Source organism: Pelophylax lessonae, assembly GCF_965119305.1.
Source record: "Pelophylax lessonae genome assembly, chromosome: 9".
Lineage (NCBI taxonomy): Eukaryota > Metazoa > Chordata > Amphibia > Anura > Ranidae > Pelophylax > Pelophylax lessonae.
The window spans coordinates 131,619,323-131,636,442 of record NC_138776.1 but is presented as its reverse complement, the minus strand read 5'-3'; the positions used below and the strand labels follow the sequence as shown (position 1 = coordinate 131,636,442).

Here is a 17,120-nt window from a genome sequence, read left to right as displayed (position 1 = left end):
TTGGAAATCCCAGTTGTCTTAGAATAACCAACTCCCGTGTCCCTTCGTGAACTAGAAAGAAAGCAGGATTTTTGTACTTAATGTAAAATCTGCCTCTTGGAGTTCATTAAGGGACATGGGTGGAACCCCTCTTTGTTAGTAAACTACTCGCTACTCCTAATGCTGCTTTTCTACAAAACTAAATGGTGCATGCTAGGAGTTGGAGGGGCTTTATCTGGCTGGCAGTTTTTGTATGTAATCCAATTGTTTCAGAATATCTGAATCCTGCGTTTCTAAATTCCATGAAACAGATTTTAGGGTAAGTACAAAAATCCTGTTTTTCAGTACACAAAAGGTTTATTACATGGGGCACATTTCTTTACTTTGTCATAAGCCAGTTAACAGATGTGATCAAACAAGTTTTCACTAAAATATCAATTGATTTTAGCTAAGAGGTGTTTATGAAAAGAGCAGAAAATAGAGGCTGAAAGAGAGATAATGTGTAAAAAAAAATGACTGATAAGAAATAGGCATGTAAGAGTTTAATAAGCATTTGTATGTGAAGGATTAGTTACTCCACAAAATCAATATTTAGGTATGCAAACATAACCTACTGATTGGAAAATTGTTAATAACAAAATGGTTAAATTTTCTTTAAAGCAAAAATGAATTGACACCGGCATGAAATATTTTAATCTGCTAAAAAAATTAAAAAAAAACTTTACTGAGAGAATTATGGGTATTGTTCACATCTATATATTTTTGGAAAGGGCCAGGGACTTTTTTTTACTGGTTTTTGGTTCCATAGACTTCAATGGATCAAAACGTGTATTGAAAAATGCAAAAAGCACCCGGAATATGCAAACTGCAACTTGCAAAGGTGTGAATCAGGTCTTACTTGATGCTGCTAATTACATACAGTATCTCACAAAAGTGAGTACACCCCTCGCATTTTTGTAAATATTTTATTATATCTTTTAATGTGATAACACTGAAGTAGTAAGTGCACAGCTTGTATAACAGTGTGCATTTTCTGTCACCTTAAAAATAACTCAACACAGCCATTCATTTCTAAATCGCTGGCAACAAAAGTGAGTACACTCCTAAGTGAAAATTTCCAAATTGGGCCCAATTAGCCATTTTCCCTCCCCCAGTGTCATGTGACTCATTAGTGTTACAAGGTCTCAGGTGTGAATGGGGAGCAAATGTGTTAAATTTGGTGTTATCGCTCTCACTCTCTCATACTGGTCACTGGAGGTTCAACATGGCACTTCATGGCAAAGAACTCTCTGAGGATCTGAAAAAAAAAGAATTCTTGCTCTATATAAAGATGGCCTAGGCTATAAGAAGTTTGCCAAGACCCTGAAACTAAGCTGCAGCTTGGTGGCCAAGACCATACAGCGGTTTAACAGGACAGGTTCCACTCAGAACAGGCCTCACCATGGTCAACCAAAGAAGTTGAGTGCACGTGCTCAGTGTCATATCCAGAGGTTGTCTTTGGGAAATAAACGTATGAGTGCTGCCAGCATTGCTGCAGAGGTTGAAGGGGTGGGGGGGTCAGCCTGTCAGTGATCAGACCATATGCCACACACTGCATCAAATTGGTCTGCATGGCTGTCGTCCCAGAAGGAAGCCTCTTCTAAAGATGATGCACAAGAAAGCCTGCAAACAGTGACTAAGGACATGGATTACTGGAACCATGTCCTGTGGTCCGATGAGAACAAGATAAATTTATTTGGTTCAGATGGCGTCAAGGGTGTGCGACGGCAACCAGGTGAGGAGTACAAAGATGTGTGCCTTGCCTACAGTCAAGCATGGTGGTTGGAGTGTCATGGTCTGGGGCTGCATGAGTGCTGCCGGCACTAGGGAGCTACAGTTCATTGGGGAATCATTAATGCCAACATATACTGTGACATACTGAAGCAGCGCATGATCCCCTCCCTTCAGGGACTGGGCCACAGGGCATATTCCAATATGATAATGACCCCCAAACACACCTCCAAGACGACCACTGCCTTGCTAAAGAAGCTGAGGGTAAAGGTGATAGACTTGCCAAGCATGTCTCCAGACCTAAACCCTATTGAGCATTTGTAGGGCATCCTCAAACAGAAGGTGGAAGAGCGCAAGGTCTCTAACATCCACCAGCTCTGTGATGTCATCATGGAGGATTGGAAGAGGACTCCGGTGGCAACCTGTGAAGCTCTGGTGAACTCCATGCCCAAGAGGGTTAAGGCAGTGCTGGAAAATAATGGTGGCCACACAAAATATTGACAGTTTGGGCCCAATTTGGACATTTTTACTTAGGGGTGTACTCACTTTTGTTGAAAGCGGTTTAGACAATAATGGCTGTGTGTTGTTATTTTGAGGAAACAGCAATTTTACACGGTTATACAAGCTGTACACTCACTACTTTACATTGTAGCAAAGTGTCATTTCTTCAGTGTTGTCACATGAAAAGATATAATAAAATATTTACAAAAATGCGAGGGGGGTACTTTTGTGAGATACTGTAGGGTCAGACCTGGGCAGGTGATAGGTCACTTAGACACTGATAACTGCATTATGGAATTCAATATAGGGTGTGCCTGGTCTCCCCAAAACCCAGGAATTTTAAAGTATTCAGAGAGGCTATGGCAGGTTGGGTGGTTGATTTTTTTTTTTTTGTTACAAAATAGGCTTTGAGCCTGCACCTTATGGTGCATTATATTGTAATGTTTACCTTAATATTTTTAGTAAGGATATAGGTTTACTAGATCACTAAACTTACTAAAAATGCATTGTAAGTATCATGTGGAAGATCTTTCCACAACATTCATTAAATGTATGTAAAACACCCACACTAATAATATATTAGGATATTTGTTGTGCAGCCTGTTCTTGTGTAAACTGTCACTGTAAAGGCCCGTACACACGTGCAGATTGACGGCCGAAAAGCTTCGGCCGACGACCGATCGGCTGATTGTAGGCTTGTTAGTATGATGCTTCCGACAGCCGACAGCGCACTTTCGGCCGAAAAGAATCTGTTGTGCAAGCATTAAATTCTTTGTATGCCGACATCAGAGCGGCCAATTGTTCGCCAGTCAGTACAGATTTCGGCCGACAGACAGCAGATTTGCAAGACTGGGCATGCTCAGAAAAGAAAAAACACAGGGAAAGTTAACCTTCACATGACATCACTTCTGCAGTCGGCTGTAGTCGGCGGACAAAATTCTTGTGCAGTCTTTTGCACTTTTCAACAGACACGACAGCCCGGGGACAAAAGACGGCCGATCGTTCGGCCGACGATCTGAACGTGTGTACGGGGCATAAGCAACTGGATGGAAGGTCATTTTCTTCTGTGGGATTACAGTGCAGGAAGTGAGCTGTGCTGGAAAACTGTCTGTTCCACCTTGGTTTTACACATCTCTGATCATTTTTCAGATATTTACATATTCATAAATTCTTTGTAAAATTTTTCACAGTCCTTTATATCATTTTGTGTATAGTGGTCCTCCCAAGTTTGACTGTTGCTTAAATATACACTCCCTGGCCACTTTATTACGTACACCTGTTCAATTGCTTGCTAATCAGTCACTCACAAGACAGCAACTGCATTTAGGCATCTAGACGTGGTGAAGACAACTTGCTGAAGTTCAAAGTGAGCATCAGAATGGGGGAAAAAGGGATTTAAATTACTTTAAACGTGGCTTGGTTATTGGTGCCAGATGGGCTGGTCTGAGTATTTCAAAAACTGCTGATCTGCTTGGATTTTCACACACAACTATCTCTAGGGTTTACAGAGAATGGCCCAAAAAAGAGAGAATATCTAGTGAGCGGCTGTTGTGTGGACAAAAATGCCTTGTTGATGTCAGAGGAGAATTGGCAGACTGGTTCGAGATGATAGAAAGGCAAAAGTAACTCAAATACCACTCTTTACATCCAAGGTATGCAGAATACCGTCTCTGAACGTACGAACCTTGAAGCAAATGGGCTACAGCTGCAGAAGACCACACCAGTTGCCACTTCTGTCCGCTAAGAACAGAAAACTGAGGCTACAATTCACACAGGCTCACCAAAATTGGACAATAGGAGTTGCTTGGTCTCATGGGTCTCGATTTAAGCAGTGACATTCAGATGATTCGGTCAGAATTTTGGCATAGACAACATGAAAGCATGGATTCACCCTGCCTTGTATCAACGGTTACAGCTGGTGGTGGTGTAATGGTGTGGGGGATATTTTCTTGACACACTTTGGGCCCCTTAGTATCAATTGAGCATTGTTTAAACACGCAGGCCTACCTGAGTATTATTGCTGACCATGTCCATAATTTTATGACTACAGTGTACCCATCTTCTAATGGCTCCTTCCAGCAGGATAACGCACCATTTCACAAAGCTCAAATCATCTGAAACTGGTTTCTTGAACATGACAATGAGGTCACTGTGCTCCAGTGGCCTCCACAGTCACAAGAGGCATCATGGATGTGCAGCCGACAAATCTGGAGCAACTGCATGATGCTATCATGTGAATATGGACCAAAATCTCTGAGGAATATTTTGAACACCTTGTTAAATCTATGCCACAAAGAATTGAGGCAGTTCTGAAGGCAAAAGTGGGTCCAGCCCAGTACTAGAAAGGTGTATCTAATAAAGTGGCTGTAAGTGTATATGTAATAAATAAATAAATGTCTTCCACTCCACATTAACATTTTCACAGTTCATCCAACCTGAAGTTTGCGTCTCGGCAAAGTACTTCACAGGTCATAGGTACTATATATGTCCTACGTCCCAAAACAACACAGAAAATGCCTCTTCTTCCACTGCTCATAGTAAACACTTTGTCATTACTGTCAGTAATAAATGCAGTGTGTGGTCATACAGGCAATAGGACTCCAATTTAAAACAGCCAGTTGAAAACAATCATCTCATTCTAGAATGGTTTAGGAAGTAAAATTAATAAAGTGACTGTTCTGGTTACTCTGACTGATATTTTTCTACATGTTCTTTTCCCCCAAAATTTAGAAATAAGCATCCAAAGCACATTGCTTAATTTTCTAAGTGATAAAATCTGCCTAAAACATCTGCTATAATAATACTATGTCTGTGTTATTATGTGTAGTATTGTTGATTATGTTCCTGTCGTTTTCTTTTGTAATACCCCATCCCACCCTGAAACTCAGAATGTTATAACTGGACAAGGGTCCTAATTTTTACCCACTAGCTGAATGTGTATTTAATATTTGTCTCCCCCGGGAGATATTTTCCCTCACTTGTTTTGCCAATCTCAGAAGTCCTATATTTCAAAGGTGACCTAACCAGGGATACAGACAGAATCCCTACCAACTCTATTTGAAAATGCAATATAAACCATTACATTTCCCTATATCAGCTTGGCTGTGGTATAATGCAAGCATGTCCTTTTGACAAGGTGTTTTTTGGGCATGGTGGCTTTGCTGTTGCATGTGTTTTTATTGTATCTGGCTTTGTTACTTATTCTGTTATAACTACACTATTATTCATACTGGAAAAGAAATAGGGAAAGGTAAGAATCAGCGTGGCTATCTTATTAAAACTGAAGGATATATATATATATATATATATATATATATATACATACACAGCTTGTGCCTGTGCAAAGGCATAGATTTGGTACTGACAGTCTTAGGCTTGTAATGTACAGGGGCATATAGTATACATGTAGTAGTAGCAGCCTGTGAGGCATTGCACCAGATCACTAATGATTAGCAGATCACTAATGCCATGCAGGTCTCCTGCACACTGTACAGGTAAGGCGATACTCCACAGCGCCGTGGTTGTTCATTAAGAGCTTTAAGCCAGTAGCCGCTAAAGATGTCGGGGCTTGTAGTTTATTCAGACACACACAGCTATGTGCATGAATAATGTGGCCATGTGGACGGAGCCCCAGACAGTTGTTTTCAAACAGTGACAGCTAGTATGGGGAATCAGGTGGAACATGTTCCTAAAGGTGAACATATCCTTGAAGTTCTTCATAAAGAATTTTTGTTTAAACAAATCCAAAATTCAGGTAGATCATAGACCACTTTCAATGTAAAAATTCTTGAATATGGTTATATTATAAGATGACGTAGATTACTGCAACGTGTATGTGAAAATGTAATTCTATTTTTTACCAAAAGGGTGTACGCTTAATCAGCCCATTGCAAAGTGTCATATTAACGATATCCTTTCCTGTAAATACATGCTAAGCTGAGTCTAAGAATGAAAAGCAAACATCCAGTGGTGCCTGCACATACCTTCAGATGTCTCAGTAAGCAACCTGGGCAGCTAAAATTTTCATGGCAAATTTTGACATTTCTAGATACAGTGAGGGGGGGAAAGCATTTGATCCCCTGCTGATTTTGTACGTTTGCCCACTGACAAAGAAATGATCAGTCTATAATTTTAAGGGTAGGTTTATTTTAATAGTGAGACACAGAGTAACAACAAACATATCTAGAAAAAGGCATTTAAAAAAAAGTTATAAATTGATTTGCATTTTAATGAGTGAAATAAGTTATTGATCCCCTATCAATCAGCAAGATTTCTGGCTCGCAGGTGTCTTCTATACAGGTAATGAGCTGAAATTAGAAGCACTCTCTCAAAGGGAGTGCTCCTAATCTCTGCTTGTTTCCTGTATAAAAGACACCTGTCCACAGAAGCAATCAATCAGATTCCAATCTCTCCACCATGGCCAAGACCAAAGAGCGGTTCAAGGATGTCAGGGACAAGATTGTAGACCTACATATGGCTGGAATGGACTACAAGACCATCGCCAAGCAGCTTGGTGAGAGGGTGACAACAGTTGGTGCGATTATTCGCAAATGGAAGAAACACAAAATAACTGTCAATCTCCCTCGGTCTGGGGCTCCATGCAAGGTCTCACCTCACAAAGTTTCAAAGATTTTGAGAAGGGTGTGAAATCAGCCCAGAAGTACACGGGAGAACCTTGTCAATGATCTCAAGGCAGCTGGGACCATAGTCATCAAGAAAACAATTGGTAACACACTATGCTGTGGAGGACTGAAATCCTGCAGCGCCCGCAAGGTACCCCTGCTCAAGAAAGCACATGGATAGGCCCATCTGAAGTTTGCTAATGATTATCTGAATGATTCAGAGAACTGGGTGAAAGTTGTGGTCAGATGAGACCCAAATCGAGCTCTTTGGCCTTAACTTAACGTGTTTGCAGGAGGAGGAATGCTGCCTATGACCCCAAGAACACCATCCCCACCATCAAACATGGAGGTGGAAACATTATGCTTTAGAAATTTCTTTGCTGCTAAGGGGACAGGACAACTTCACTGCATCAAAAGGACGATGACCAGGGCCATGTACTGTCAGATCTTGGGTGAGAATCTCCTTCCCTCAGCCAGGGAATTTAAAATGGGTTGTGGATGTGTATTCCAGCATGACAATAACCCAATATACATGGGCAAGGCAACAATGGAGAGGTTCAAGAAGAAGCACATTAAGGTCCTGGAGTGGCCTAGCCAATCCCCAGACCTTAATCCAATAGAAAATATGTGAGGGGAGATGAAAATTTAAGTTACCAAACGCCAGCCTCGAAACCTTAATTACTTGGAAAGGATCTACAAAGAGCAATGGGACAAAATCCCTCCTGAGATGTGTGCAAACCTGGTGGCCAACTACACAAGAAACGTCTGTGATTGCCAACAAGTACTAAGTCATGTTCTGCAAAGGGGTCAAATACATACTTCACTCATTAAAATGCAAATCAATTTATAACTTTTTTGAAATGCAGTTTTCTGGATTTTTTAGTTGTTATTCTGTCTCTCTCTCACTGTTTACAGAAACCTACCAATCAAATATTAGACTGATCATTTCTTTGTCAGTGGGCAAACGTACAAAATCAGCAGGGGATCAAATACTTTTTTCCCCTCACTGCACAAAAATGGGCAATGGAGAGGTGTGAAGCAAGCCGGAGGATGAACCTAAAATCTGTGGAATCCTCTGGGATTCCATGCGCTTCAACTTATTGTTATGGCACACATTTCCTCATTGCAAAAATGCTGCTTACATTTTTGATTTCACTTTATTTAATGGCCAGCTAAACATATTAGTCTAAATCGCCTAGGTTTTCAATCCTCAGTTTTAATGTGATGTACTTTATCTAGGAAGGTAACATTGCTAAAGCAGACTCATTTGATTTGTTATATGCAAGAAGTTGAGTGTATAGAACATTACCATTTACACAGTATTAACCTGGCTTCTGCCAGAAATAACAAAATATTCAGAACCGATGGCTTAGAAAGGATCATAGTAATGCCACTTTGCAAGCTTTTAATGTTTTGTAAGAAGTCTTACTCATAAAAGTATCATTCAAGGCACTTCCAGGATGGTTTGATTGTCTGAAATTTCACCACTTTGTCAGTTTGTTGAAGCCACATGTTCGGGCATGCAATTTACACACTTGTAAAGTGATTCTTTAGATCTATTAGTGCTCATACAGCAGATACAGTTGAATCTAGTTTAGAGCTTTGCCTTAACAGATCTGTTTTTAGAACAAGTTTTTGACAAGCACACGTTTTCTCTGTCAAAAGCTGTGCTGATTCACAGAGGTTAACACAATGCTAGCACAAAACATTCCTTGTTACTGCACTAAGTTTGTCTGAATATGCACTTTACCTAAAACTCAGATCCTGTGTGTTCTTAATCACCTTGGTCTGCCTACCTCTCAGAGGCAGCTTGAAGAAAGCATTGGTACAGACAGTGCTAAATGACTTGTTAGAACTGCTATACCAAATGACTTCTCAGGCTGAAAAATGTGTACATTTCCCTATAAATGTTGGATAATAAACATTTGCTAAAGGAGTTCTAAAAAATTTGATTTTTTTTTTTACTTCCTTTGAGTACATCATAGGAGAGTTAATTTGTAGATTATTGGGTTACGCTCCACTTTCAGGGGATTGGACACAGGAAAATAGCAAAGCTTGACTCCTCCTAGCATTGCCTCAGTTTAGTCAGCAAGCATTAGCGGAGTGAAACCAGAGGGGCGGGATCTGTATCCTGTGATGTACTCCAAGAATGGGATTTTATAGGCAAGTCAACAATTCCATTTTCTTAAAATCGGACATCATAGAAGAGCTCTCATGTTGAGATGTCCAAAAGCAATCCCAGGTTCAACTAGAACAATCCTTGAAAAATGTGAGAAGTCTCCACTACTCTACCGTGCTGCCGCCCACTGAGGTATGAACACCTGGAAAAACTTAGTGAATATATGAGCAGAAGACCAGGTCCACCTTACAGACCTGGGAAACCAAAGCCAAATGTTGAAAAGCCCAAGAAGAATCAACACTTTTGGTGGAATGGACTTTCACAGAAAACAGAAGAACCTGACCTTTTAGGTCATACGCTTGAGAGATGATTTGTTAAATCCACCTAGCAGTTGTGAATCAAGAGGCAGCCTGTAGGTAACACAGAGATGCCAGATTCACAAATCGAAAATGTAGCTGTGAAATGGACTTATGCCTCGTACACACGCAACGATTATCGCCAACCGATCATCCGACTTTTGTCCAGAGTGGTGTTTTGTTGGTTGGAATGTGCCTAGACTGCACACGAATTTTCTCGCCCAACAAAAATCTACTTCAGAAGTGATATGTGCTGGTTTACTTTCCGTGTGTTTTTTCTTCTCTGAGCATGCCCAGTCTTGCTCATCAGATTTTTGTCTGCCGAAATCTTTACTGACTGACAGAAAATCGGCCGTTGTGTTGACAGCCAACAAAAATTTTATAGCCTGCACACCAGATTTTTTTCCGCCGAAAAGTCAGAGTCGGTTGTCGGAAGCATCATACTAACTAGGCGAAAATCGGCCGATCGGACGTTGGCCGAAAATTCATGGCCAATTATCGACGCGTGTGTATGGGGCTTTACACAACCTTAACCACATTCAGGCAGTGGAAACAGATTGCCTTTTGAAGTCTAAAGTATTTTTTTTTTTTGAGTCAAACAAAAGGAAAGCAGCATTATGTTACTGATTTAAATGATACACCAAGACCACCTTAGGCTAGAAGGGTTGGTTTGCTCTCTAAACAACCTTGTTCTTGCAAACTGCAATAAAAAGGTTCCTTACAGGATAAAGCCACAAGCTCATACACCGTCCTAACTAAAGTCGTAGCCATGAGACAACCTAGCATGAAAGGAGAGGGAAAGAAATATCCCAATTAGGTTCAAAATGGTGGCCTCTGAAGGAATGAATACACCAGATTGAAGGCCCACAGAGCTAACAAGTAGCATACTGGTGGAATAATGTAAGCCACCCTTTTGCACACAACCTCTAATCAAGGTGTGGGAAGCCAGTGGTCTTTGAAAGAATACTGCAAAGCCAAAAATCCTGACTTTTTGCAGCGCGCAGGGCTAGGGACTTGTCTACTCCAGGGGTTAAAATCCATGCCATACAGTATATCCTGGGGGAAAAAAAAGCCTTTCTTTTTTCACCAACGGAGTCTGCAAGACTCTGTTCTTCAGCACTTCAACTTTAACAGAAAAACTGTCAAAGCCAGCACCCATGGAATATGGGATCTTGAGTGTGGGGTCCAATAGAACCCACAGAGAGTCTGCCAGGAGTCCAACTACAGTGGGTATGGAAAGTATTCAGACCCCCTTAAATTTTTCACTCTTTGTTATATTGCAGCCATTTGCTAAAATCATTTAGGTTCATTCTTCTTCCTCATGAATGTACACATAGCACCCCATACTGACAGAAAAACACAGAATTGTTGACATTGTTGCAGATTTATTAAAAAAGAAAAACTGAAATATCACATGGTCCTAAGTATTCAGACCCTTGCTGTGACACTCATATTTAACTCAGGTGCTTTCCATTTCTTCTGATCATCCTTGAGATGGTTCTACACCTTCATTTGAGTCCAGCTGTGTTTGATTATACTGATTGGACTTGATTAGGAAAGCCACACACCTGTCTATATAAGACCTTCCAGATCACAATGCATGTCAGAGCAAATGAGAATCATGAGGTCAAAGGAACTGCCTGAAGAGCTCAGAGACAGAATTGTGGCAAGGCACAGATCTGGCCAAGGTTACAAAAAGATTTCTGCTGCACTTAAGGTTCCTAAGAGCACAGTGGCCTCCATAATCCTCAAATGGAAGACGTTTGGGACGACCAGAACCCTTCCTAGAGCTGGCCGTCCGGCCAAACTGAGCTATCGGGGGAGAAGAGCCTTGGTGAGAGAGGTAAAGAAGAACCCAAAGATCACTGTGGCTGAGCTCCAGAGATGCAGTCAGGAGATGGGAGAAAGTTGTAGAAAGTCAACCATCACTGCAGCCCTCCACCAGTCGGGGCTTTATGGCAGAGTGGCCCGACGGAAGCCTCTCCTCAGTGTAAGACACATGAAAGCCCGCATGGAGTTTGCTAAAAAAAAAAAAAAAAACACCTGAAGGACTCCAAGATGGTGAGAAATAAGATTCTCTGGTCTGATGAGACCAAAATAGAACTTTTTGGCCTTCATTCTAAGCGGTATGTGTGGAGAAAACCAGGCACTGCTCATGACCTGTCCAATACAGTCCCAACAGTGAAGCATGGTGGTGGCAGCATCATGCTGTGGGGGTGTTTTTCAGCTGCAGGGACAGGACGACTGGTTGCAATCGAGGGAAAGATGAATGCAGCCAAGTACAGGGATATCCTGGACAAAAACCTTCTCCAGAGTGCTCTGGACCTCAGACTGGGCCGAAGGTTTACCTTCCAACAAGACAATGACCCTAAGCACACAGCTAAAATAACGAAGGAGTGGCTTCACAACAACTCCGTGACTGTTCTTGAATGGCCCAGCCAGAGCCCTGACTTAAACAATTGAGCATCTCTGGAGAGACCTAAAAATGGCTGTCCACCAACGTTTACCATCCAACCTGACAGAACTGGAGAGGATCTGCAAGGAGGAATGGCAGAGGATCCCCCCAAATCCAGGTGTGAAAGAGTTGTTGCATCTTTCCCAAAAAGACTCCTGGCTGTATTAGATCAAAAGGGGCTTCTACTAAATACTGAGCAAAGGGTCTGAATACTTAGGACCATGTGATATTTCAGTTTTTCTTTTTTAATAAATCTGCAACAATGTCAACAATTCTGTGTTTTTCTGTCAGTATGGGGTGCTATGTGTACATTCATGAGGAAGAAGAATGAACCTAATCGATTTTAGCAAATGGCTGCAATATAACAAAGAGTGAAAAACTTAAGGGGGTCTGAATACTTTCCGTACCCACTGTATATCCAAAGTACCTGTCTCTTCTGGGCCAGTTTGCCTTCCACATCTATTCTCCAAAGTAGATGATGGAGGGGCTTGAGAAGGGGGAGCACATAAATCAGGTTGAACTGTTTCCACTGACTATGGCATCTACCCCAAAGGCCCGAGGATCCATGGACCTAGACGTAAGCCTGTCTAGTTTGTGGTCAAGCCTGGACACTCTGCGATCTATGTCTGGCATCTCCCCACCAAAGACAAAGTTGCTAAAACATCTCATGGTGATTGGACTACTCTCCAGGATCTAGCCTTCGGCAGCTTACCAATTTTCCATGCTGGGAATAAGCAGACAGACAGAACGGAAACATAATTCCACCCAAGTCAGAATTATGTCCAGGTTTGAAAAGCTGCCTGAATTCTGGTACCACCTGTATGTACACCACCGCTGTTGCATTTTTGGATTGGACCCTGACTGGCAGTCCACAAAGCAGGGGGTTCAGTCCTAAAGGGGCAAGTCAAATCTCTCCCCAGGATGTTTATTAGCTTCCTCTAACAACCACATTCTCTGAACTGGCAGGGAGTCCAGGACTAATCCCTGGCCTGACAGGCTAGCATCTGGTGTACCTTCCACACCATTCCAAAAGATAATCTGGATTTGGTGTTGAGATGCATGGAGCACTCTAAGGACAGATTCCTTTTGTTCAAAATGGTCAGGGTGTTAAGTTATAACAGACTTGAATAAAAATGTACAGGACTGCCTTGAAGAAGATCACCATTAACCCCAGAACCCTCACACAGAAGCGCATGGAGGGGTGTTCCAAGGCACTTAACATCTGCACCTTGGACCAAAGGGTCAGATGTTTTACCTGTGGAAAGAAAATTTTCAGCCAGGGTCATCTCAAAAACAAGGTCCAAATATTCCAGTCAGTGTGATGGCTCTTGGGTCGACTTCTTGAGATTGAGAACCCAGCCAAGGTCCTGTAGGTCTTTTACACCATCTGCTGCACATTGGCCATGAGGTCTTCTGATGGCTCCTTCAGGCATAGTTTGCCAGAATGGGGATTTCCCTGACTCACAGAATATTCAAAACAGGGGGCAGCACCTTTGTTTACACATCTGGTGCCTTAGCTAGGCAAAATTGCAGAGCCACAAAATGAAATGTTGTTCCTCAGTGCACAGGTAGCACCGATGGCATAAAAATATAGAGTTGGAGGAAGGCATGTTGGTGGCCCCTGAGGCCAGGAAATTCCCTAGATGGAGGGAAGCAACCAGTGATCCTACCCATTCCGTATGGAACTTTTTGAACATTAAATAATTTGTTCAAGTGCTTCACATTTACAATGGGCCCCATATCCCCATTTGGATCCAGCATCAAGAACAGGTTAGAATAGCAACTGTGAAAACTTTCTTGTTCTAGGATAGGAGCAATGATTCACTAACCGTGCAACTGGTCCATTACAAGGTTGTTCTTTTGTACAGTCGGCACATTTGATAGCATGAAGAAACATGCAAGAAGTAAGACACAAAAACTCCAGCTTGTAGACCCTGAACACCACATTTTGGAGCCATACATTGTAGATATCTCAGATCTATATGGCCGCAAAGGCTGCGAAGTGCAGCCCTTTCCCCTCTTCCCATTCTTGCAGAAGTTTGTTGGGAAAGTTTGTTGCCCATCTAGGCAGGCTTGGGGCTCCAAGACTTTCTCCAAAAGGAAGTTTTGCCCCACAGTTCTAAAAAATTAACAAAAGCAACGCTTCTTGATTGAAGATTGCTTCTACTCTGAAGGGCTCTGGCACCTCTTTTAAAGATAAAGGTGTTCCTGCCGAGATTTTTTTGGATAAACCTTTCCATAGCATTGCCAATGAGACTGTACCCTTCAAAAGGTTTTAAATTATTGTTGCAAACCAGCATTTATTTTAGCCACAGCACTCACTTTGTGCACTGACAACAGCCCCATATGAGAAAGGATTCTGTGTGGATTGGAGGTTCTCTTTCTGGCAACTAGCGCTTTAGGGAAGAGCTCCAAGTGTTGTCTGACAATGAAGTGGACCAAAAGGCTCCAGGAATTCACCATATGCTTTGCACATTTCGTCAAAGCCTGACAACCGCCTATGGATCAAATGATTGGTTAGTGCTGCCATATATAACCTAAGAAAAGTACTCAGAAAATTTATGTAGAGTGCTTATACACCAGCACATCATCCACCAAAGGGTTTTATTTAAGACCACGCAAGGATCTGCCCACATTTTAGAGAAACAATTGGGTATTGTTGCACAAACTGTTTTTGGGGGAGGGGTATAAATACCTAATCCTGATGGGCAAAACACATGTACCATTACATGCCCACAAAATCCTCTAGCAGCACCATCAGATAGGGTCTGCTTCTCTCACATGGACAGATGGAAAATCACTGCATTTGCCCTCGGTAACCTGAAGGCAGAAAAACAGCACCAAGGAACTGGCTAAATCTTTACCTGCTCTTGGACAGGCATACTCTGCAGGGGTCTTTAGAAACTCTGCTTTGCCACAACAGACCAGGGAACTGGACCTGTAAAGCACCCTACCTTAACTCACAGATGCCACCTGCCAAAGTGAGCGCCACATGTAGGATCCAGTGCCAACGCAGCTTAAAGGCCTTCAACCGGGATCTATTTACTGTCCCTCTGAGATAACTAGACATAGGGACTGATTTGTAAAACATCCACTGTTAGGACCAAAGCTCATTAAAGAAAGGCAGTTCAAGTAGAAAGGCATGCATTAACTATTTTTTAAATGTTAAAATCCGCATTTGTTTTACTAGAAATTTACTTAAAGCCCCCATACTTGATATATTTACTGAAAGTTGGGGCTCCAGCAAATAAAATACAAAAAAATGTGTAAAACTGTATTGTGGCGATACCTCACATGTGATGCAATTGCTGTTTACCTATGCTTGCCGATCTATGCATGCGATTGCGTGTGGTCACAGGGGCGCTTTTTTTTTTTTAAATACATTTAAATTAAAATAAATAAAAATTAAGTTTTTTTTTTCCATTTACCTTAATAGCCATTACAAGGGGGGAGCTAACAAGCCCACCTTGTAATAGCTTTAAGTAGGTGACTGGTACTTTTTATGGAGACCTGAAGTCTTGCTTGCCCTCCAAAGCAGCTAACCAAGCACAAATTGTGCTTATCCACAGAGTAGTAATAGTGAGTTTAGAGGGAACACAGTCACTCTCCACCACCAATGTGCCGGGAATAGTGTAGATGAATTGGAGACTCACGAGATCCCCATGCCTACCCACTCTCATGGATTAGGCATAAATAGCATATCACCATCAATACACCTCATCCAGTAGGGATCAGCACTTGTCCAGCAGTAGTTCCTCCAAATCTTTGAAATTCCTACAGTTCACCTCGAGGAGGAGCTTCTTAACACCATCAAGGAGGTTTCTCCAGCGCTCTCCTCAAAATCTCTTCCAGGAGCCGCCTTTTCTCTGCGTGACATCATCACCCCACAACGCTGCTGAGAGCAAGTGGTTAAAGCAGAAAAGGCTCTCTCAGAAGAGACAGACCAGTCTATTGCCTATGGACACTAGCAAAAACAGAGGCAATGCTGGTCTTTGCTGTTTGCCAGTGTACAGATACTTGGAAGTGGAGCATACCCGAATAGTCTAAGTATTACCTCTTCTGTGTCCTGTGATTTACTATTAGTAAAAAGTATCTGAAAGTTTAGTCTACACATCACTCAACAAATAAGTGGCCATCAATAGAAAGGGGCAGCAGTATTGTCAGCATAGCACATCATTTTTGAAGTTGGCAAGCCAGAAATAAACATCACAGGGCCCCCAGACTGTTGTACAAAGATCCTCTGCATCTCTCTTATTCCTGGTGAGTAATCTGCACATCAGAAGCCATTTGTATTACTCCTACCACCTGAAGCCTGTCATTAAGAGGTAGAAATTATTACAAGTATCAAAAGATTTGGGGTAGAAAGAAAAGCCTATCTAAGGGTATGAATAATTGATTGGGATTCTGTAGTTTTCGATATTCCTTAACTATTTAAAGGAGAAACTCCAGCTCAAAATGTTTTTGGTTTGAGTAGCGAACATTGCTGTGTGGATTTATTGCTGCCTGTGTACCCCACTTGGAAGATTTTTTTTTCTCTTCCTGCTGTCAAATCTCCTTTATAGGGGACACAGTGCACAATAAATCTGACTGAGTTTGGTTTAAATTCTAAGAAAAAAAATTGTTTTTAAATATAAATCCTGTATAATAACATGCCACATGTTCAATATGTATGTCAATATATATTGCAGGTGACTGTATGTGCTGTGGAATGCAGAGCAGGAAAGAAGACCTTGATTCAGCAGATAACAGAGATGTCCACAGACACCAATCATGCTGTAGGAAGCCAAACGCAACATGGTACTATAAGCTACTTAAAAACTGGAAACTGCCAAAATGATGCAAGTGCCGGTTCTTCTGGATTTCACATGAAGTTACTTCTGAAAAAGGGGATCACAGTGGATTTCCTTTGATGTGATCTGGATAGTGGCTGATTTTCGGTGGGCCTAGTTAATGCAGAGAGTAAAGGTGGTAGGCTTCCTAGTCTTGTGGCTGAAATGTTTGTTAAGGAGAGACAATGGACAGGTTTGCAGACTGCAATAGGTTTCTTCACTCTGCTACAATGTCATGTACAGGCACAGCCTTAGATGATGTTTTTTTGCTTCTTACACTGAAATGAACCCCAGTGATATGTGAGGTTACTGGTGGAAATGGCAGGAGCAGCACGGTACCCTGATGTCTTACCTATACAAACTGCAGGAGTTTCACTCGTTTTCACTTTTCTTTTGTAAAGCTATAAAATAGCACATGCTGCGACATAAAACACTGACGATATGAACAGATTATGATGCTTGTAAACAGAATGTGTGTGATTTCAGCAG

The 17,120-nt window shown here is 41.8% G+C and overlaps 1 protein-coding gene across 2 annotated transcripts in view; it reads left to right on the top strand.

The window, feature by feature from the left end:
* PLCE1 (phospholipase C epsilon 1) overlaps positions 1 to 17,120 on the top strand; it is a 677,378-nt gene extending 660,258 nt beyond the window's left edge. For both annotated transcript variants that reach the window (XM_082268059.1, XM_082268058.1), the window contains one exon: positions 16,491 to 17,120. The gene's annotated coding sequence lies outside the window, so the exon portion shown is untranslated. The remainder of the gene's footprint in view (positions 1 to 16,490) is intronic.